General features: G+C 44.9%; 1 protein-coding gene across 1 annotated transcript in view; it reads right to left on the reverse strand.

Moving 5' to 3' along the window:
• Positions 1–4411: 4411 nt before the first annotated feature.
• LOC147887383 (pentatricopeptide repeat-containing protein At3g16610-like) overlaps positions 4412–22043 on the reverse strand; it is a 45863-nt gene continuing 28231 nt past the window's right edge. The window contains exon 2 of the mRNA XM_087394008.1: positions 4412–4939. The gene's annotated coding sequence lies outside the window, so the exon portion shown is untranslated. The remainder of the gene's footprint in view (positions 4940–22043) is intronic.

Consider the following 22043-nt stretch of genomic DNA (forward strand, 5'->3'; position numbering starts at 1 on the left):
AATCATAGTAGCCAGCATGACCCTGGGGGGTTGGTATCATTTCAAGTGACACCTACCTTTGGAAATCATCGAACATTGAGATAGGAGAGTTCGTCAGATAAGCTCTTATCCTGTGACATGTCAAAGCTTTACCTTCCTTACCCAGAAATCCAATCTCATAAGCATAGGAAAACTTGCAAACAAAGATGAAAGCATTGCCATTTTGGATTCCCTTGCCCACCCATGCGCAAAACCATGCTTTTAATTCCTTTAAGTGAGGTGAATTCCCATAATACATGGAAATAAGACATGAAAAGTATAACCACCATTTTAGAGAACCCATCGACACTGTAACTAACCTTTGATGAGTACCTAGCAAAACTTCCAATCAATGAAGAAGAATACATTCTAATGTTGCAGTCTAACATAAGCTGACCCACAATGTTTCTGTGATGCGATCCTAAGGATGTGTACACCAATAACTTCAGCCCAACAATATCCAAGTTATAGGAAGCTAACACAAACATTCAATTCGTCTTGAATCTGCATGGCGCAGCATTGTACTGCACATCGTACATGACAAAGATAGAAAAAGAAACAATTGAATCTGTCCATAAAGCATTCACCAAGGGTGCTTAGTCAAATGGACCTACCAATGAGCACATTCACAAGGTTGGCAATGCAATACTCCACATGCCACACATAAGCACCCAACAAGTGGTGTACTTATGCTTGTCGTTGCCCCTTACTACAAGCATTAGTTTTCTCCTACATTGACACTAGCCCTTCTGATGAGAGGACTTTGCCACTCAAGTGTAGAGGAGAACTAGAGAAGCTAGACCCCTAGAGTCATGACATTTTCTTCCCAAACTTTGTCACAAAGTACTTGCAACACAGCCCAAGCATATGGCATGTGTGTTTGGCATCTTTTGTGAGCCACTATGGAGCTAAAAAATACTCGATGAAAAAATGCAAACATGAAAGAATTATCCGTTTCAATAACTATAACAAGAACAAGGACAGAGAGAATCATTTCAGAGAACTATGTCTGCTATACTTGCCTTTTTTTTGTCTTGAGCCCATGCTAATACAAAATTCCCTACATGGCGCAATCTGTACGAATGTAACAAGGTCCCGATAGAGACAAATAGAGGTTTGTTTAACAAATTAATAGCACTAAATGAGATGGCTTTGAAATCTAATACAACCAATTCTTCGTCATCTTTCCATCATGATTGTCACATAAACAAACAAGAATTTGACTTGGACATGGAACTTCAAAACACAAAAATAAAAACAATTCGTTGAAAATACACACTTCACATACATGCTCAACCAAATGATCAATACTACGCTTTCATCCGTGCCTTGAATTTGGACCCAATGCACAATACTCGAGGACGTTTTGGTCAAGAAATGTCTAAGGTCAACAACCCTCCTGCGTATATTTTATCTAGCAATGCAGGCACAGACAAAACTTTCACATTGCTATCCTAATCCATGCATTGCTAAGACATTACAACCACTGCAATACCATGGATGCTACCCTACCAAGGATACTAGTTATGGTGTACACTAGAAAGGCAGCTTACAATGTGGGTGGCACAACCATACATTCTACACTCCACTTGCCCCTCATGACTTCTATGTACAAAACCCTTTAAGCAGAGACACTCCAAACACTTCCAATGCTATATAAATATTTGGATCTAATAGTTTTTACGAGGGTTCTTTAATTGGACATAACACCTTTATCGTGTGGCAGACATGCGAATGCGTGAGATTAAACACAATCACTTAGAGCTGTTCGGTGGCATGGACGTGTTGCTTTGTGGAGACTTATGTCAAGCAAGCCCAACAAAAGATGCATGGATCTTTTTAGACAAGGCCATAGCCTTATCCATGGTTCCATAAGACTACGTAATGTACTTTGACTTGAAGAAGCCAATGCAACAATCCAAAAGTGAATTCTTGGACATCTTGAACCGCATTCAAATTGGAACACAGACATAAATTGATCGTGCATACTTGGACACCCACTATCATCACGAGCCACCAAGAAGGGTAGAAAGCCCACACCTCTACTACACAAATGCAACGAAAGACAAGCACAACAAAGATGTATTCCATTTGTTGACCCGTCAACCACACATCCTTAAAGCAACTGACATCAGATACAAAACTTGCAACAAGACAATCAACCTACCAATTGATCCGAAGAGCACGAGGTCTTCCAGAAGAGCTAAAACTTAAGCCCGGTATGATATTTGAACTTTCTTTTGGAAATCTTGACATTGCAAATGGCGTGGTGAATGGAGTGGATGCCATTTCATGGACTCAAGCACATCGAGAAAACCATTTGTTCAATTGGTGCATTACAATGATAGGAAAGTTGGGAGAAAAACATGCAAGAACAACTCAATGTTCTACACATCAAAGCCTCACCCTTCGTGGATACCAATCTTCTAAGTCACCCATGAATTCCAAATAGGAAAAACCTTTCTAAACACTATGTGGAGACACCAATTTCCAATACAACTAGCAGCAGCTTGAACAATCCATCAATCGCAAGGACTTTCCCTCGATTGCTTGGCATTTGACCTGGCAGGTGTCAGAACACACGGTCTTGCTTACACGACACTTTTGTGTGCGTGACCTAAGAAACTTGTACATGCTAAACGCTTTGGAGATGAGACACATCAAAGTAGACATGGCTACCTTGCAAGAGATTGAATGCTTGCATACACACGAGCATGGAAGTTTGACTGCATCAACTTCACCCACCAACACGCCTCATTGCCAATGTTGTAGTCCTTGAACACAAGGACAGTCCAAAGACACAAAGAAGATATTCTTTCCAACCAAAACATTATTGCCTCCCAAATTTTTTGCCTTCAAGAAACACACCTCAACCGTAGCCATGACCCTTAGATTCCATAGTTCAACCATGTCACGCAAACAATGGGGGTTGGAATTTCAACTTACTACCGAGATGAAATGACCCTACTACAAGAACAATACACCTTCAATGGTGGCATTTAATGCTTGCTAGAAATTTTTCAAAGTAAAATCTCACAAACCATAGCTACAATAAATATCTATAAGCCACCGACTATGAAGAAAAAAAATCTTATCCACTCACTGGAACAATTGCTCGATAGTTTTAATACGAACATTCCCACATAACTCTTAGGAGATTTCAACATTGACTATAGAATTAAACCAAATAACATGGAAAAAATCTTGATGTTCATTGGATGCTAAAACACAAACCAAATCATACAAGACTCCAATACAATTCATAATTCCATGCTAGATCATATTTGGACGAACACATTTCTTGAAAACCATCTTATCAGAACATAGTATACATATTGGTTGAACCATTCAATCCAATACGCATCCCTTACAAACAATATCACCTAAATGCCTAATGGGCAGCCTATTCACTGTAACTCACCTTGTTTAATGTGACTATCACATTGGTTGTGCCTGACTCCCCTGATTCTGAGCTGTTAACATCCACAAGTACAACTGCTAAATGTATGGTAATCAATGAGTAAAGGTGACCAAGCCAAATGATCTACTTTAACATTGCTCACGATGCCATCTTATCCCTGGATTAAGAATGCCTTCCTTACACAACCAATTCCCCTTTGTCAAGAATTTAAAATTTGGGATTCCAACAGAACTGCACAAGGCACACATCAGTGACTGTAACACGAGAGAGAGCGATTATTCCAAAGCATCAATACAGCATTCACAAAAATGTTGCACGAGTATTCCAGATCAAAATGTAGTAATGCAACTTTGGGCAGTGTCTGGAGCAGAACTTGTTAAGAGCATCCCGAGCCGAAATGATATACAAAAAGCATTGATGTTCTGTTTAGCATATGACTCTTAAATTTTACACGTTTCCCCCATTAAAACCATACAAGAAAAGTCAATTCAACAAGCCAGCTTAGTAAGCAGTGACGAGTACTAACCCCTACCCAATCTAAAAATGCTGCCACCGCTGGGCTCTTAGAGCCCTCCTCCCCAAGACAAAGCATTAAACATTGAGGTAATCCTCACCTTGGCAGAGACCTGTCACACAGCATCTGTATGCAGCAGACAAACAAGTTTCTGTCTCTGCGAAAATTAAAAAAATAGGGTGAAAAAAGGTAATATAGATCTCACAATGCGGCTATCAACAATAATCACAGAAGTCACAGAAGGTACTAAAGAAGAAACGTCATTTCTCATCAGCCCTACATTCCAAATCATATTTAGACTTGGGGGCATATTCTAGGTTTAGGTCCACCACCTTACAATTTGAGTCAAAAAAAATTCCCAGAAATAATTGGAATCAACTACAAACAATAGCAGTTGAAATATAACAGAAATCAGCAGTAATTATAAACAAGTGCAGAGAGACTGAACAAACCTGACCCATTGCACCAGAAGCCTTTCCTTGTGATCAACTGGGTGTACCTCTTCATAAAGGAATTTCATCAAGAGACACCTTCCTTTAAAGCATTTTCCCCCCTCGAAGCGGAGGCTCAACCAACAGCATCAACCATTTTTTGCCCATATGGCATAAATAGCAGAAGATTTCAGTGATCTCTGTACGTCCACTGGGAAGATGCTTGACTTATGTTCTAAGCTACTTTGTATTCAAGGCAGATCGCAATGCTCCTGAACGTTTTCTCCATCACGATGTGTAACATCTCTCCCATTTTCCAGCTGAAGTTGATTCTCTGTTATCCAAATCGTCACCACCCCTATCAATGCTTGGCTCTCTGAACTTGGATTGTTTGAAAACAAGGCTATTGTAGGCATCATTGTCAGCTATAGATGACTTCATCAAACTGAGTTGGACTGCATTTAAGTCAGCCATCCCCTTCAGCAAACGTTGCTCCATTCGCTCCGAAGCCAGTATGTTAGCAGTCAACTCTGCTTCCAATGCATTTACTTTGGCCTGTTTCAGCCCACAAAAACTATTCACGATCAAAAGGAAAAAGTAGTTGTCCCTTTTCTTTTAAGCAAGATCGGGGGGAGGGTGTGCATTCAGAGGGGTTGTGTGCATGCCTGTGTATGTGGGGTCTGTGTGTGATCAAAAGGCAAAACTAGTTGTCCCTTTCTTTCAAGGAAGATGGGAGGGAGGGTGTGCATTCAGAGGGGTTGTGTGCATGCATTTATATGTGGGGTGTGTGTGTTTATGGGTGGAGGAGAGGGTTGTTTTGGCAAAATCCATTCAAAGAACATTACAAAAAAACTCAAGGCTGACCCTGTCTTCACAGATGAAAGAATAAAATATTACCCCAATGCCTCAAAAGTTACAGAAACGCACAAAACTCATCACGACAATCTTAGAAAACAGAGGTACTGATTCTTCAACCTCAACAACAGCGGACAGACCCAGGAAATTCCCTTATCACTCAGACTTGGAAAATGTGCACATGCACCCACACACACACACACACAAATCACCACTTAGAAAATAGAGAAGATGTAGAGAAAGTATGCAGATAAGTGTTCATCCACGGCTGTGGGAAACAGTGCTCACGTGAGCAGCAAAGCTTAAGCGTACGCTGGGATAACACCTGCACAAAATCTGAACCAGGACTGGGACACCTCTCTCTCTCTCTCTCTCTCTCTCTCTCTCTCTCCCCGAGTCACACTTGACATACCCATCAGATACCTCTCGACGAGAAGTCACACTTGACATAGCCATCGGATACAAAGGTCAAGGACATTATTCCCTCCATCACAGCCTTCCACAGCTCGACAGACCACCGGGAGATCTTTGCTGCCTACTGGAGAGCCACCACGGTGCCGGATTTGGGGTTTCTGATTTCAGCTTCAGTCTCTCAGCTCCAGTTTTTCTCGAAAATTTTTGAGCTCTATAGCTTAGTTTAGCATAGCGCTCAGCAAGGACCCTAGAGCACCCTTTGCTTCAGCCCTTTGAGGCTTGTATGAGTTTCCATTCTATTTGGGGTCCTTCATTGGAATCTCACGTAGCATTTTCTATCTATCACTTTGCATTCATCCGCCATCTCTCTCCCACCCTACATCATAGTTAGCGGAATGAAACGGGAAATGGAAACAGAAGCATTTCGGGATTTCTGGGAGGGCTGAAATGGGGAAACGCCACATCAGTAAGGGAGTGTACAAAGGGGATTTTGAGATTACATTCAGCACAATGAGCACACACACATTTAGAATGCTACAGGTAACAACCTATAGTGTACCTGTAACTTGAACATAGTGCATAGTACATACTACCACGCACGATAGCAGATCTTTCAACCACAGCTCAATACAGGATTGGACCAGAGGAGTTTGCCTTGCACCTACAGCCTGGGAGCATGCAGTACAGGTTTCCTTCGTCCTAAGACGCTTCGTGCCAATAGGGGAGCCTTTTCCGACAGTACCTGTGGCTGCTACATCCACTGAAAGGGGGTGAGCATCTCCTGATGTACCATATGTAGAGTATGATGAGGGCTTTTGTTGTGGGTGTACCCACCCCTTGTGAGGACAAAGTAGGATGAGGGTTTGGTGCATACCTGGGCATGTGTATCTGCCAGGGTCTAGTGGTGTATCCAGCCACCTCTGGGTGCAGATCTGCCTATGTGGAGGCTCCACAAGGGTGTTGTGCATATGCCAGGAGGTGAGCAGACCTGTGCGGGCCAATTTGGCAGGGCCCTGGGGGCCCTGTTTGCTGCCGCAATGGCAACCCTTGGAGGCAGCCTGTGTGGGCCTTTATAGGGGGCCATTCAGGCCACCCTTTGGGGCAGCAACCTGCTCGGTTGGGTTACCAGACCCCAGCAACCGGCTGGTAGGGAGGGGTGGACCGACCTCCTGGTCGGCCACTATGGCAGCCTAGTCGGCACCACTAGGAAAGGCTGGTCGACCCTTTTCAGCAAGCCGACTAGAGGGGGTGAGGCTATATATAGGGCCTCCCTCCCATTGTTGTATTCATCTCTTTGTTGTGGAGGTTTTGCCCAGTAGTTGAGGGCTTTTCCCAGAGATACCTTGCAGTTTCTCTCTCTTCATTTCTGCAGTTTGATCTCTCGGAACTGCAACTCCTATAACCTCCTGATCAGGTGAGAGCGTGGGACAGTATCAAATGCCTTACGAAAGTCTACAAAACACGTGTAGACTTCTCATGCCTCAACTTCGCCTCCTCATCAATAATGGCCCTAGTGAAAATGTGATTCACTGCCCAAGTGCACGCTGCCCGTTACCTTTCGTGTGGCTGTTGATCTCCCTCTCTAATACCGACCCGTATATCTTAGCCAAAGTGTGGCCAATCATAAGAGTGCCGTAGTTCCGAGTGTCTATGGGATCCCCTACCCTATGTATCGGTACTATGGTGGTGGTGCTCCAAGTAGGTGGGAAGCCATGGCATATGGCATGTTTGAACAGCTGTGCTAGGATCGGGGTCGAGATCTCCTGCCCATGTGCAAAATGCTCAGTGCGTAGTCCCTCATGATCTGGTGATCTTCGCTTATGAAGCCAGAGAAGTGCAGCTCATACATTCTGCGCAGTGAACAGATGACACGTAGTGGGTACCCAAATACACCAAGGTCAATGATTTCAAGCAATGTGCACACAGAAGGAGTATAGCTCAAACTCAAGGAGTTTCATCCCCAAATACCCCAAGCCCCGCCCAAAAGTCCAAAGATTCCAGGCAACGTGCACATGTTGTATGTTCTAGCTGCCCTCGCCCAGAATAAGGAGGTGTTGGAACAAGGAGATGCACACTTCAGAGTGCATATGCCTTGCACTATTCAACTCCACATCCACAGGAAATAGCGATGCCAAACGAAAATAGCCATGAAAGGAGTACAACTCAAACTCAAGGAGTTTGTTCCCCAAATATCATCCCAGGACAGGGTTACCATTGAGTGTCTTGACGAAGCTGAGTCTTGCCACTCCACGTTTGAGTCTCATGCATCATGCATGACACCAAATAGGTGAAGGTGTGAGGGCGCTCAGGGAGTTTGAGCCCTAAATCACCGGAGCCTATGAGTGGCAAGGCTAACATAAGCGCTATTTAGGAACGGTTAGGACCACCTCCTAACACTAGGTTTGTCCCAAGCGCTTTAATATGGTTAACACAAGCTATTTCCGCTAGTAGGGAGAGTCGGTAAAAAGAGCAATATGCCTTGGCGCCCTACGAGCCCAAGAGCCCATGGTTGTAAAGTAAGGGAAAGTGCTAAAAAGGAAAAAGGTTGGCCCTCCCTTCAAAAGCTGACTTGTATAAAAGGCCAAAAGTTTGACTTTCATCTTCATTGTTGTTTGCACAAGTTTGAATACAAGCTCCCTCTTCTCTTCCAAGAGAGTGTTTTGGGTGTTCTCTTGTTTCCATTGTAGTGCCTTTGTGGTTGTCACTCTATCCCCCTTCACTCCCTTCTCCTTCTTCCCCTTCTCCTCTCTCCTTCTCCCCTCCTTCTCCCTCTCCCCTCCCCTCTTCCCCTTCCCTATTTCTCGCATGAAACCACATTGCAACAATGCGGAGGCCGCTTGAGTGACACTTGCAGACGGCTCGTGCTATGCATTGCTCCCACAAGGAGTAGCCGGGAGTGGAAGCTTCGTCGGCATAGCTTCAACTACCCCACGACATGTGAGTCATTGCTGAGACCACATTACACAAGTTTTCAAGCTTAACTTGGAGCTTGTTAGTGGAGTTGTAGGAGAGAAGAGAGGTGGAAAGAGAGAGAGAGAGAGAGAGAGAGAGAGAGAGAGGATGGAAATCTACTTTTTCATATAGAAATGCCATTTTTGAGCTTGGGAAGCTTGTTTTGGTTGCTTTTTGGTGTTTCAAGTTGATAGGAATGTAGTAAACTTGATTGCTAAGGTGTGTGTGTAGTCTAATCATCGAAAAAAACAACAAAACTAAGGATTTTTATCAAGTTTTGAAGTAGTTTCATGTTCTAAGACTTGCCTTTTCTGAGTTTTTGCATTTTGACTTCCAAAAATTGTTTGTTTTCAAGTTTTTTTTTTCAATGAATAGGTAGATTAGGTAGTGTAGCACCCCCCCATCATTAAAAAAAAGGAACAAAAATTGCAAAATCTCTAGAAATCACCCAATCTCAATCGGCGCAACTGTGTTTGACTATCCCATCGAGTCGGCATGGTAGCATATCGAACCGACCAAATTTCCCACCGACCGGTGCGTTAGCCAGATCCCGTCGGCCAAAAGTCATTAACCCAATGTCATAGTACTTTCTCGTTGACCTAACCCCTAACCACGGTTCACCCTGCCAATCGGAGTTAATGCTTGTTGGAGTTACTTCTGCACTGATCTGATAGGTCGTTGATTGGTGCTATAGTGGTTCCCCGTCGACCGTTGCTATTTTACTATCCCATCGCCAGCACGGTGAACCTATCCCTTTGCTCGTAGTCCTAATCGTTCCCCTTCGCCGTTGCGTTACTACATTGCACCACCCATCGTTGTAAAATCCCACCATCCGCTCTTGTCCACGTACTATGCCATCGTTGCTATACTATCCTGCCAAGTCTTTTTCCCGTCGTCTGGTGTTGTCCAGGTACTACACCACCGTCGCTATACTCTCCCACCGAGTGATTTTCCTACTGATTGGTGTTATACCATATCCCTACGCCTATGGGGATAGTTCGTCCTTTGGATCGCACCAACCACATGGCACTTATTTCCCCACTGATCGTCGCCATACATCCATCGCACCGCCTGGTGCTATTTCCTATTCGGAAGGATATTGCCAAAGGGTCTCGTGCCAAAGGAAAGTGCTTTGAGCTATGCTCAGCCCACCCCCCGTCCTAGTTGGGGGTCTGATAGCTCAATCCCACACCTCCACTCGTTCGTAGGACCCCATCCAGGAACTCAATCTAGTTCATATGAAACAGAGAGTCTTGAAGGAGTGATGCAAGACCCCATGGGTCCACGGGCATCGGAAGCCCCCTTCACAAGTGTAGCCTCTCCCAACTCTCTTGCACCTTCAGTTGCATCCAAGCTCAGAGGTATGTTCTCTAATATGTTCGGCCGCTTGGGAAGGACAGAGTTGGTAGACATGGAGAACCCCTTTGTCGACATGTCCGCGAGAAGGGAAGGGAAGTCTAGCAACATAAAGATCCCAAGCCACAAACCGGGCTAGACACTACTTTCGCCAATCTAGGTTCCTCCTCTTACGCCAGACCCTCCCAGTGGGAGAACATGGATGATGAGGATCCATGGATGAGGGAACTCTGTAGACAAGACCCAAGTCGAGGGGATGTTAGGAACTTCCAAGGTGGAATGCCTTATGACCCTCTAACCGCCCCGGCTCCACCAGCCTTCGTCAATTTTGGAGCACCTCAATTCCCACCCTACCGCCCACAGCATGGGACCAATGTTACCATGCCCCAGGACCCCCCACCATCGGGACTCCGTTCCTTCCTGCCTATACCAGTTGCATCAATGAACGCAGGCATGGGTACTTCTATCCTGAAGTCGACACCAGCAACTACATGGACACCACCATGGCCTAAGGCCAGCCCTGCCACCCATCAGGCCCCCCATAGCCACACCATAGCCACCCATCAGGCCCCCCATAGCCACACCACCCCCGCTAGTTGCTCAAACGATGTTGACTGATGAGGCTATGCGTATTTTGGTGAACACTCTAGGAAGGGGGGCAGCCACTTGTACCAGTGTTCCCTGTAGGGATGGCAAATCCCTTGAGGAGCTGTCCCATAGCCATTTCCAAGATGATGACCAAGTTCCTCGGGGAAGGAGACCCGGTCTCTCACGTGGAAAGGTTCGAGTAGATTTGTGAAGCCTTTGGTGCACCATGCGACCTTCAAATGGCCAATGCATTCGGCCTTAGCCTGGATGTCAATGCAAGTCAAGGGTATAGAGCTCTCACCCCATAGGAAAAGATCAACTGGGAGATGTTGAGAAAGGCTTTTATTGTGGGATTCGCTCCCAAGGGCCATAAATGGAGTCCCATCAACCAGTTGTATGGGGTGAAGCAAAACGACAAAGAATTCCTTACGGATTACATTGCAAGGATTAAGCACCTCAATGCCCGTTGTGAACCCTATGAGCGAATGAGTGATGAACGACTGTTGCCATGCTTCCTTATTGGATTAGCAAACCCAAAGTTGCACGACCATCGCATGGTGATGAACCCCACCTCCTTTGATCTATGCAGCAAAGTGGCCATCCATATATGTGACAACATGATGGATAAAGTGGATTTAGATAAGGCCTCGGCCCCCTTCGAAGTAGCCCCATTAGTTAGGTCCTCGAGTGTAGAGTCAAGTAAGAAGGAAGCCAACGACCCCAAAATCTTGGATGTGAGTGAGCTATAGCCTCCACCTTGTTGGAGCAGCTAGGTCAACGATGGAGGGTAGAACCTCCAAAGAAGTGCCGAGCAACCCCCACTTGTTTCCACGATGAGACAATGTCTGGTGTGGGGTATGCAATGGCAACCACCCTTCCAATGAGTGCCCGCGCTTAAGGGCAAGGCCAACACTCTACTGTGCACATTGCCATAGGTGGGGAAACCATGATACCTCCCAAGGTCGCTTTTCGAGGTCCCTTCCCCAACGGATGTATCAAATGCGACCCCCATTGGCCTAACCGCCCCACCCAACCCCCAACTCCCGCAAGGTGGCCTGGGAGCTAGCTCTAGCTAGTATCATGCTCAACCCGCTCCACTTCCTCCACCCATACTGGGCCCGCAACCCTCGCTACCACACATCGCTCCAGTAAATCAAGTGTTGGTTTAAGAGTTGCCCAACGACTGGGGGGAAATGGACCCTGATCATGGGCCTCATGATTATTACCCTTACGAGGAGGGAAGTGGAGCCTTAGCCCACTACCTGCCACGAAAGGATCAACAAGTCCCGTATTCCAGACTACCCTCGTAAACGCAAGGGCGAGAGATTTGAACTCAATGGCTCAGAGGCCCCCGCTCCAATGCTATACCTGCCAAGGTCCCCATAGAGCAAATGAATGCCCCTACCAGGGCACTTCGAACCCGTCGATGTCCTATTTCAAATGCCAGGGTCCACACTAATCCTACGCTCCCTTTGTTCTAGCATTTGGGACCCTTATGAGAATTTGAGTCCCAATCCATCCCAATAGGATTGTCTATCATTAAAGAATTGATACAATGGGGTTTAATTGCCAGTAGCTATTATGGGACTTGGTTCCCTGAGTATTGCTTGTGATATCAATGGTTGGACTGCCATTTGAGGCTCTATCGTTGCCCTGGTTTGTCCACCAAATATGCTTAGCATCGAACAAGGCCATGTGGCCACCGTGCCACTACAAGTCATCACCAGGATGTAGGCCAAGGCACTAGGCAAGGCCATGAAGAAGCTCAACAAGAAGGGCAAGGTATTCCCATTGCCTGGTTCCGAGATCCCTCTCCAACCACTAAGTCATTCCAAGAAAGCCATTCGAGTAGGTGACGGACCCGATCAGCTGTTCATCCATGATGGTTCCAATGAGGAGACAGCTACCCTTGCCACCTCCTCTGCCTCCGAACAGTCCTCCATCCAGGGTGACCCTGAGGTACCTCTGATTCTAGAAGTAAACAAACTAGTGCAACCTCAGGGCCTAGCACCGACTCCCACCTATAAACAAACCTACCCTGACTCGGTCTTAGAAAAACAATACGTAAAGGATGCCCGAAACTTGGCGCATGAGTGCCAGGATAAGTTCAAGCATCGACTGAGGGCCAGTAGGGGATTAGATACTATCCATCCAGCCCACCTAATGGGGCATCGAGGAGCGAAATCTCTCAAGGTCCCAAAAAGAGTGGAGGAAGAAGAGCACCTCAGCTTGGAGCAGTCGGAAGCTCCGGATCTCTGATGCAGAGGATGTTCCAAGAGGATCCAGTGCTACACAACCTCCAAGACAAAGGAGACCTGTACGGCTTCGATGACATGTTATCATGGAGGAAGAAGCTTCATCGGAACCCTGCGATAGTGCTAGGTTGGCTGCCTTCCTATCTATATAAGTGAAAATGCCGATCGCGTCTCTGCTAAGAAGAAATCCCATCCTATGACATGATCTGTCCAATTGGATGAACAGGCCGTTCCTACCTCTAGCCCCTGCCAGCCCTAGGCCCAACCAATCAATGCTAGATAAGGGGTAGAACCTACCCAAGATTCCCATCAACAAGCTAGGCCAGTATTTCAAGGGTGATGACACAAACGCCTCAATCCCCATAGTCTACCAAAACCAAAAGGTAGAAGCCATCCTGGATGGGGGAGTAGGAGTGAGTGTCTGCACCAAGGAATGCTAGGAAAATTGGGGAAAGCCCGCACTCGAACAGACTCATCTTGTAGTAAAGCTAGCAGATGGAGGAACCATTGAACCTCTCGGAGTACTGACCGGCATAAACATTAAGGTTTTTGGATTCACGTACCCTATCACATTCGTGGTCATGGACTTCACATGATAGCCGAGGTATGAAGCTATCCTAGGCAGACCATTCTTGGACCTGCATACCTACAAGGCCCACCCATTGTCAGGACACCTCTTTGCTACTACGGAGTCTGACACCACCACCCAAACCACCTTCGTAAAGCTATTCCAACCTTGTGACAAGGAAGAGGATGAGAAGGAGTCTAACGAATTCTGGTATGCACCTCTCCCTGAGCTGGAATTCTCACAAAATTGGATGCACATCTTAGCCAACATGGATGTCCAAGAAAGAGTAGGGTTTCAAGTCTTATACGATTCAGGATCGCAAGATCTTATACCTACAGGCCAAGAGAACCCAAGAGGATGGTTGTTCTCAAGGATATGATGGACTGCTAGCCCCGGTCAAAGAAGTAAACTTAGCCCTAGAAGGCCAAGACCCACAACCTATATTCGTCACTGATGACCTCACTCCCAATGAGGAGAATGCCTTACTAGCTCTCCTTCGGGAATTTAAGGATTGCATGGCTTGGAAGTACACGGACAAAAAGGGAGTACGTGCCGCTATAGTGCAGCATACAATCCCCATGATGGATGATGTAGGCCAGTGCGACAACACCCCTATCCTATGAATCCTAAGTACGCACTCTTTCTCCTCTTGGCCAATAAAATCTATTGACCATTCCAAGTCTATTAAATGCAATTTGCCATGCTCTTTAACCTTTATTCTCTCAATATTTCACCTTTATTTTGTTTCTCTTTCACTTTTATTCTCTCAATATTTCACCTTTATTTTGTTTCTCTTTCACCTTAATTCTCTTGACCATGTCCTTTATTGAACAAGACAATCCAGGCTTGATTAATCACGTTTTTCTTGACTAAGCTCAAATAGTTTCCAATAGATCATTGATGTATTTTTGGCCAGTGTGTTCTTCAATGCTTTCCATGCATCTACAATTGTTGCCTTGTCTTTGATAATTAAAGTCACCACATTGTTGACATTCAAATTTATAAATGATGATCAAGAAAGGTTGGTAGGAAATGTGGGAGGTATCCCTCCCTTGCTATTTTGAAGTTGTGAGCAAGGTGACTTTGTGCTGCAAGGCCAGCTACAAAAAACTACAAGGATGGGTAAAACGTTTTTGTGAAATGATGACCAAGAGGGTCAAAATTCTCTCCCTTTACAAATTATAGCCCTCAAACATATATATTACACCCTCTCAAACATATGCTAAGGGGTGAATTTTGAAAAAGCTTTACTTTTACACAAACATCTATCTTTAGAATCTAGATTGTTACTTGGGATTGAAGTTTTTGAGCCTTATGTAAGATCCTCATGTAAGTGTAAGCGAACTTTATGCAAAAGAAAAGAATTCCTTAATCTTTTAAAGTCATTCATGCTATCTTCTTTGTAGATTTTTTAATGTTTTGAAAATAATACAATTTCTTTTATTGAAAAAACCATGAGAGTTAACCACTAGGATAATTTACCATAGATTGGATCAAAACATTAAAAATAACCTTTATTTTTTAAATTTAACATTAGACCTATGTATTTAAGTAGATTTTCTAAGTTTTAAGTACTTCCAATAACGTGATTGGCCAATCTGACCATGTTTTTCAAAATATATAATAGTTGATTTCTTTGAGTTATCTACTAGCCATCTAAAATGTAAGAGGACAAGAATGATGCGAAATTAGTGGAGGGATATTCTATTTTATGAGGTAGGAAGAAGTAATATCCATGACAAGTGCCAACCCACCTTTATCCTCCACTTAGTATAGATATTTGTAGACATGGATCAATGTGGATCATCCAATTCAAAGGGAGCTCTATGAGATGAAAGGGTTTCACTAGCTAGTGCCATGTGGGATACCATGAGAGCCTACTCTCATGGATTGCATATTAATCCTCACATAAGCATGCCTCTAATCTCTCTTGAGATCTTAGCTCATAGCTCCTCTCTCTTCAGAAGTCTCCTTCCCTCGTCCACGACCACCTCTCCTCCCCTTCTAGACCTTCTTTCTTGTTCTCTGTCATCTGCCTCTACTTTGACCTTCATCTCCTTCTTGAAGCCTCTTCTTCTATCTCATGTCCTCTCTCATTTGGCTCGGTGAGAATTGTGCGCCTTATTGCTTGGGTGAGCATGCAACACTCGAGATTGACGCTTGCAAAATAATAACCCTTTGACCTTTAGATAACATATATATATTCAAGTTCATAAGTGCACAAGATTTTTGGTTGATTTTATATTTCTAGCATTTTGATTGTAGAACAAAGCTATGGTGTGATTGTGATTATCTCCTTGTGTGTGAGGATGCCTAGTGGTAATATGACAGTGTGATTGTGAGGCTAAAGATTCTCATGAAAAATTTTGGTTTAGTAAGTGTGGGGTAATGCAAGATTTGTGTGATTGTGATTATCTCCTCTTGTGTGAGGATGCCTATGGAAATATGACAGCGTGATTGTGAGGCTAAGGATTCTCATGAAAAGTTTTGGTCTAGTATGTATGGGGTAATGCAAGGTTTGTGTAATTTGAGAGCGAGATTTCAAAAGAAAAGAGTTTTAAAAGCTTTAACTTCATGATGCTTACACGTTTTTTTGTTTTTCTAATAACTAAAGCAAGGAGGGTACTTCTCACCATTCTTGGTGTTTGATATCATTATATCCATTACATGTGCCCCTGGTGTGTAGGATGTGATTTCTCTCCTACATTGTGTGCTTATTTTAAGGTTCTTAAAAGTTGTATGCTTAAGGGAAGGAATGATTACCTATGACACCCTTTATGCATTTGATTTTAAGTTACGAAGCTCATCCTTTCTTGTTTTCATTTTACAATTCCTCTTTGTATGAGGAGAGAAGCTCCTCACTTTGGCTTCCTCTTTTTTCCTTCTTTATGGGTAGTCTCCAATTGCCAAAGTTCTCCTTTGTGTTGCTTAGTGTCCATTCCTTTCGATTACTCTCTTTCTCTCAATTTCAGAGAGCTTCAAAAACAAGAGTTGTAGTCCACATTGAAGAAATCGAACATTGCCAAAATTGCTCAATTTGGAATTGATTTGCAAAATTGATGAGGTCTTTAGTCATTGGTCTTAACAAACTTTCTCTTTCTTCCTCTTTTGATTGGCGCACACATCTTTGTCTTAGTTGCTCATGCTTCACTTCATGTTGTCCTTTTTCTTTCTCTTCTTGGCTATAATCCTTTTTGGGTCACTCACTCCCTCTCTATTTTTCTAGTTGTAAATCACAATTCTCTCTATTTGTTACTTACATTTCAATTCATTTTTCTCCTTTTCTTTCTCTTCTTTTCTATCATTTTCTTACTGTTAGGTCACTCACTCTCCTTTTGTTGGCTGTACTTTTCTTTGCTATCCTATCATCATTTTTCTCTCTCAAAATTGGATGTGGTAGTTTTGAATTTTGTAGAGATGGAGGTTGGAGCCCTTGAGCTAGTGCTTCTAGTGGTGCTCAGCACAATATCTCTTGGAAGGACTGCAAGACCGGACGCCAATGAAAATCTTTAGGAGGGGACCTTGGCAGGGATGGTAGAGCTTCGTCATCAACCAGTGGCATTGGCTCTGTCTCTGTGGGTCCTGTAGGTGTCACGACGTCGGTGCTTTGTACAAAATGTGCTGCTTTGAGCAGCGTGTTGAATGCCTCATTAGGGAGGTCGATCAAAGCATTGGAGGTGATGGTGGATGGGGAGGGTCCGTGCTATGCGATGGTGGTGTTGGAGGCATTGGATGAGTACTCGGGCAATGTTGTCTGAGGAAGAGGAGGTTGGCTAGCTTGTTGAGTGGGTTGGGCGGGATCTAGTGGAGGTGGTAATGGAATATATGCAGGGGGGGCAGTGGTATGAAAGAGGGTGATTGCATTTTCTTCTTCATCCTCGGTTATTTCTTCGGGGTATGCTATATGAATTGTTTCAAAAGTGCTCACCAAGGACTCAAGTGAGTCTTGGAGAGCTTGTAGCACCTAATTAAAGAGTATTATTATTCCAAGGGGACGGTAGGTGGTGGTCTAGTATGCCGCATGGTGTCCTTAAGCTTGGACTGCGGAGACCCTGCCATAGGTTTGCATCCAAGTTATGTTTGCATGCAGACTTTCTAGAGTACACATCCATGGCGTGAGTTCCTCAGGTTTTGCAAGTTGCATCACTTCATCGTCTGTAGGATAATTAAGGGACTCAGTGAGATAACATGGCACCAACCTTGAAAATTGAGAAGAATGGGATGGGAGGATAGGGTTTGGAGATCGGAGAGGCAAAGAAGAGATAGGGAAGTGCACTGAAGATCAAGAGAAAAATACAACATGGCTAAGATGAGGCGGTAGTGGTCGGGATTACGATGGAGGCTGGTTTGAAGGGCATTAGGTGGTAGTGGAGTAGTGAGGTCTAGGTGGAGGGTGAGGTTTTGTGTGCGGAGTGCATCGAAGTGCATTTGGAGGGTTTGGGTGATGGTGCATGGCGCAAGTGTATACGTGGCTAACTGTGTAGACACCTCCCAGTGCATTGTGAACTCTTGCTACTCGTGGTCTTCCAACCTTGACTCCTTCAAGTGGCCAGTGGCACACTGTCTTTCTATTTCTTCTTGGAGGGAGACCGTGAGGCGCCTCTCTTGTGCCAAGAGATCCTGTAGGGAGCGGATCTGCTCATCGTGGGTCTCCTAGATGCAGGTGTACCGCTACTCTGCTTGTGCTTGCTGCTCCAACGACGTGCGCAGGGCTGATTCCGCCTTTTCCACCAGTTCCATATTCATATGGACCAGGAATTTTCTGGTGGCAAGGTCATCTTTGACTTTCGTCAGAGTGAGCTCGAGCTCTTCCACCTCAGCCCGGTACTCTTCAGCTCGATGTAGTGTGGCATGGCCTGTTGCTTGAGCTGCGATTGTTGTCGATTGGCTTTCCTGTGCCAAGAGTTGGGCTTGGACGAAGTTGGAGGAGACTTGTGAGGCTTGCTCTTGCCTCCATTGTAAGATTGTGCGGGTGACTTGCGACAGTTGTGCCATGGCTTCAAAGAGGTTCATTTCCATGACGTCAGTGCGTGACAACTATTCTGCCGTCATATGGCTATAGCCTCCCGTTGCCCTGTACTGGGGTGCACTGCAAAATTGTATGGCCTCTGCTAGGCCTACCCAAGGTGAGGAAGAGGTGCCTATGGCAAAGGATGTTGTCTTCTGAGCTGAGGTGGAGACTGAGATGAAGGGTGCGATGAGAGTTGTTGGCATAGTTTTTGCTCCTAGATGGAGGCCGATTTCAATGGTGTCATCACCTTGTAGGTCTTAAATGAGAATAGGCCCTCCTTACACCTGTTTGCCCTTATCCTAAGGACCTAGCCGCTGCATGCGTAGTTGTCGTTGCATGAATTCATGCAACTGGCTTTCCTCATACTAGTTGAGTGGCTGACTTGGTTCCGGTTGCACTTGGGTGATTGGAGTGGCACTTGACGTTGTTCTCGCTCTCTTAGGCCTAGTTTCTATCTCTTCCTGCTCGGTCAGCACGGGACCAATGTTGCATTTCTCAGCAAGTCCGAAGTTGATGGGCAGATGTTGATTTTGAGGTAGTAGAAGACTGGCATGTACATGGGGCTGCCAATGACGTCCCCGTGGGTGCTGAGGTCCTCTCATATCTGGTTGCAGTAGTAGTCAGGCCAGTTCGTCTTTTGAAAGTTCGCCATCCTTAGCAAGATATTGGGTACAATGGCTTCCGAGTGCTTTACTTGAGTGAGCCATTGTAGGGCTCTTGCTGGGCGCTCTACCTCAAGCTTGTAGATGGTGTTGAACTGGATGTGGCCTCTGCACTTGTGGTGGTCGTAGGGACATACCTTCTTCAGGGAGTCGAGGCTCTTCTTTTTTCTGCCACCACTAGCAGGTTGAATACTGCTCGCACCGTGTCTTGAATGATTTAGTAGTGGTGGGGGTTGCTTGCTGCATCTCTCAAGACACCGATTTTGGTGTTATTGCTGTATGTCTTGAGAACTCCACCAGTAGCTTCATGTCCAAGTGGCATGGGAAGTGGTTTACTACTCTCTGAAAGCGTGAAAAGTTAAGGGATTCGCCCAGCATACGAATTGTGGCTGAAGGGGTGCTCTGAGAGTCTGATGGGCCAGTGGTCTTTAGAATAGGGTGAGGGTGGAGATTTAGGTGGGTCTTGAACTCGAAAAAGTCATGGTCGGACTCCATGGTGAACATAAGTGAGAGTGCTCTCAACGGAAGCAAGAAAGGAAGAGGGAGAGAGAGAAACAGAGAGCCACACGTTTTGGTGGGTGCAGAACCACCCTAATCTTCTTTTTCATTCATTTATATATGTGTTTGAGTATTGTACATAACCGGGGTTAAGGCACAGTGACCTTTAACCCCCACAACCTCCCACTTAAAGGACAATGTGCCTTTAAGGGAGAACAACCAGTGGGCATACTATCCAATGCCCATCAATACACGACAATACTCAAACCGCTGACTAGGTAGACTCTTCGTCAGCATATCTGCAGGATTATCATCTGTATGAACCTTGACAAGCTCTATGCGCTTGTCCTCAAGTACCTCCCTAATGAAATGGTACCTAACCTCAATGTGTTTGGTCTTTGCATGAAAGACCGGATTCCGTGCTAGCTGAATAGCACTCATGGAATCACTATGCAATGTCGGTACACCTGTATGAATCCCCAAATCTCCCACTAGCCGATCAAGCCATATAGCCTCTTTGCAACCCTCTGTGGCTGCAACCTGCAACATACTCAGCCTCTGTGGTAGACAAAGCAATGCACTTCTATGCATGAGACATCCACGACACTGCACCACCTGCAAACATGAACACATAACCAGAAGTGGATCTCCTACTATCCACATGCCCTGCATAGTCTGAATCTGTGTACCCAAGTACACGCATGTCTCCTCTACCAAAGCAGATGCACATCTCCTTGGTACCTTCATGTACCTCATGATGCACTTAACTGCCTCCCAATGCCTCTTTCCTGGATTAGCCATATACCGGCTAACAACTCCCACTGCAAATGCAATGTCTGGTCTACTAGCCATCATAGCATACATAAGACTCCCAACTGCTGATGCATAAGGAACCTTGGCCATCATGGCCCTTTCCTCATCTGATTTGGGACTATTTGTATGACTCAGTTTCACATATGGAGGCAATGGAGTACTCACTGCCTTCCCCCCCTCCATATTGAAACGCTGTAATACTTTTGTAACATACTCTTTTTGTGAAAGCCAAAGGAGTTTCCTACTCCGATCATGCGTGATGCGCATACCAAGAATATGACCTGCAAATCCCAAATCCTTCATATCAAAGGCCTCATGCAACTTGACCTTTAATGCATCTAGCTCATAAGTATTCTTGCTAGCCAATAGCATATCATCCACATATAGTGCCAGGATTATCAGGCTATTATCCTTAGCCCTTCTAGTGATCAATTTCACTCCTTCTAAAACCCTGGGACCGAATGAAAGCATCAAACTTCTGATACCATTCTCTAGGCGCTTGCTTAAGACCATAGAGACTCTTCTTCAGCTTGCAAACTAAATGCTCTTTGCCCTTTTCTTCAAAGCCTTCTGGCTGCACCATGTAAATTTTCTCATGCAAATCCCCATGCAAGAAAGCTGTCTTGACATCCATCTGCATAAGCTCCATATCCTCTGATGCCACTAGTCCAAGCATGCATCTAAGTGTGGTCATCTTTACAACCGGAGAGAATATCTCATCAAAGTCCACACCCTTCTCTTGCTTGAATCTTTTAGCGACCAAACGGGCCTTGTACCTAGGCACATCATCACCTGTGACCTTCATTTTGTAGACCCATTTACATGGCAATGCTTTCTTTCCATGTGGCAAAGAAACCAAGTCCCAAGTCTTATTCTTCATAAGTGAACTCATCTCTGATTGCATAGCATACTCCCACTTGCGTTGATCCTCACGCATCATAGCCTCTCTGTAGCAAGAAGGCTCCCCGCAATCAGTAAGCATCACATAGTCTACCCCTGGAACAAACCTATCAGGTGGTCTAGGCACTCTAGATGATCTTCTCAAAGGCATTTAAGCTTGCTGTCCCATTTTCATATCAGCCACATTTGGCTCATTATTTCCACCAATAGATGATTCATCATCTACCCTTGATTGTATACCTGTGGGAGTACTTGGTGGTACCATTTCTTGCACATTTGGTGCATGGACAGCTTGCTGTCTATCAACATATGCAGGTGGATTCACATCCTGGAAAGTGATTCTCCTCATTTCCACATCCCTCATGGGTGCCTTATGCATCTTCTTCTCATTGAAGACCACATCATGGCTGCGTATGATCTTCTTTGCTTCTGGATCCCAGAGACGATAGCCCATCTCTCCACTTTCACCATAACCCAGAAAGATGCATTTCCTAGACTTAGGATCTAGCTTCTTTCGAAGCTCTTTTGGCACATGTGCATATGCCTCACACCCAAATATACGCAAATGAGAGTAAGAGGGCTTCTTGCCACACCATGCCTCTTCAGGAATACCACCATCCAAACTCTTACTAGGTGATCTATTGATCACATGCACTGCAGTCTTCATTGCCTCAGCCCAAAAACCACCAGAAAGACTTGCATTGGAAAGCATGCATTGCAACCTTTCTTGAATGGTATGGTTCATCTTTTCTACAACTGGATTTTGCTCTGGAGTATGAGGGGATGT

Source organism: Dipteris shenzhenensis, chromosome 23, assembly GCF_047967505.1.
Source record: "Dipteris shenzhenensis isolate YYH24624 ecotype China chromosome 23, Dip_SZ_1.0, whole genome shotgun sequence".
NCBI lineage: Eukaryota > Viridiplantae > Streptophyta > Polypodiopsida > Gleicheniales > Dipteridaceae > Dipteris > Dipteris shenzhenensis.